Below are 2,094 nucleotides of genomic sequence, written 5' to 3' on the forward strand. Positions count from 1 at the left end.
ACCAGCCAAGTCTTGGCTTAAGGCCCGTAAGCTCAGGGAATTGTTGGTGCTATCCTCCATACAGCACCATGGATCAATCTTATTCTCTTGATTTTTGCGTAGTTTCCCTCTCTTCTAGTCCGAAGCACTCTGCATTATTTAGACCTTGCCCTTACACATCCTTCTCCTTTTGCCCTAGAAGATTAGCTTTGCACCCCTAAACACATGAGCTTTGGGTGTTTTTAATAACAGTTTCCTTGACAATAATGTTTCCCTCAATATATTATTTGTATAACTTTGCATTTCCTAATGCGATTTTGATTCAATGCTCTCATGTTACGAAGCATATCAAGCATGTGATTGAAACATATTGAATTGCATTTTGTTGACACAAATAAGCCAACCTAGGGGAAAATGGTAAAAGAAGTTTTTTACCATAAATATTAAGAAGGAAAAAACTTAAACATAGTTCCTTAGGTTCTATTGATAGTGTTCTCCAATTAGAATTGAAGTTTATTTGTTCTTTGGAGAAAATGACAGCAGGTTTAGAGATGTATAGTTTTATTGCAGTTATCACTACTACAAAAAGTGTATTTTATGACGTCAAATTGACGACGATTTTTAGAAACCGTCTTAGAAACAAAACACGGTGAAAATTTTGTAAATAAGGACATCAACGGTTTTAAAAATTGTAGTCAAATACTGTGTTCAACGATGGTTATTTGAAAAACTCATGGTTGGCGCACTCATCTTACTTACTCATCTTCCAGTAATTGTCATCACGCTCGTGCCTTCACTCACTCACCCTCTGCTCGTGCTCGTGCCCTTACTCACTCACCAACGACGACGACGCTTTAGTCTGTTCACTGCGACGATGCTTCAATCTTGTTCCTTGTGATGGTGCTTCACTCTCCTTTGTGCGTGCCCTCGCGGTGACTTCACTCTGCTTCACTGGAACTCACATTCTCTGTCAAACGACGAAACAAGGTAAGTACGAATTATTACTTTTTGGTCTTTTGGGGTTTAGGAAGAAAAAGATTATGGATTAGGTAGGAGAGATTAGGGATTATAAATTGTTAGGCATTCAGGGGACTTCTTAGCCGTGTCGAAGATTCAGGGTAGGTGGAGAGGGTTTGAGACGTTAAAAAAGTGGGTGACTGGTTCATTTGCTAGTTATACTGCTATTTGCTTGAAGGATGAATTGGGCAATTTATGGGTTGGTGAATCAGGGTACGAGAATGAAAAGGTACTGAACTGATTAATTATTTTTTTTTTTTTATAAATCTTCTTTCTTTTTACTCTTAACATTATCCATTAATCATGTAAATGCCGGTTGAAAGGGAGTTAAGTAATTGTTTCATTGTTGTTGGGGGTGGTGACTAAGCTATGTTCTATTTTAATTGATCATAGCACCATAATGTGTCTTTGTGCAGGGTGAAGAAATAATAGTGGTAGTTCCATGGGAAGAATGATGGGAATTGCCTCTTAAGGATGATTCCAATCCACAGATAGCATTGCTTCCCTTGAATCCAGAAATACGTGCAAAATTTAACTCCACTGCAGCATGGGAGTATGCTCGAAGCATGGCTGGCAAGCCATATGATTATCACAATATGATATTTAGTTGGATTGACACTGTTGCTAACAACTATCCTCCACCTCTTGATGCTCACTTAGTAGAAAACTTTTTCTTATTTCTTATTAGTTAACTGTATCATAATTAATAACTATACAATTGAACCAACAAATTTTGTTGTGAACAACATGTTATTTTTCCAGTAGACTACTATATATTTTATGAGATGGTTTAATTTTGAACTGGTTGCTTAAAGGTAATTTAAATCTTAAATGGGAAACAACCTAGCAAAGAATAGTTAGTTTAGTGCTTATGGCTTTAGAAAACAACTTACCAGTGGAGACACGGGTAAGATGACAATGGGATGGAAGGACAATGTTGCCATCAAGAATTTTAGTGATGCTACACTTATTGCTTTGCGGCAATATAATGCATGTTTTCTTTTACTTTTACTAGAGAAATGGTTCTTTTTTTATTGCCTGTATTTGTGTAATGAGCCTAACAGTGCTTGAGGCAATAAATCTCTACACGACCTCCGC

At 37.0% G+C, this 2,094-nt stretch overlaps 1 long non-coding RNA gene across 1 annotated transcript; it reads left to right on the plus strand.

Moving 5' to 3' along the window:
• The first annotated feature begins 638 nt into the window (after positions 1-638).
• LOC114405002 lies at positions 639-1,793 on the plus strand. Its single transcript, XR_003665162.1, has 2 exons — positions 639-966; positions 1,413-1,793. It is a non-coding gene; the product is annotated as an uncharacterized LOC114405002 (long non-coding RNA).
• Positions 1,794-2,094: the final 301 nt, after the last annotated feature.

The sequence above is a fragment of the Glycine soja genome, chromosome 1, assembly GCF_004193775.1.
Source record: "Glycine soja cultivar W05 chromosome 1, ASM419377v2, whole genome shotgun sequence".
NCBI lineage: Eukaryota > Viridiplantae > Streptophyta > Magnoliopsida > Fabales > Fabaceae > Glycine > Glycine soja.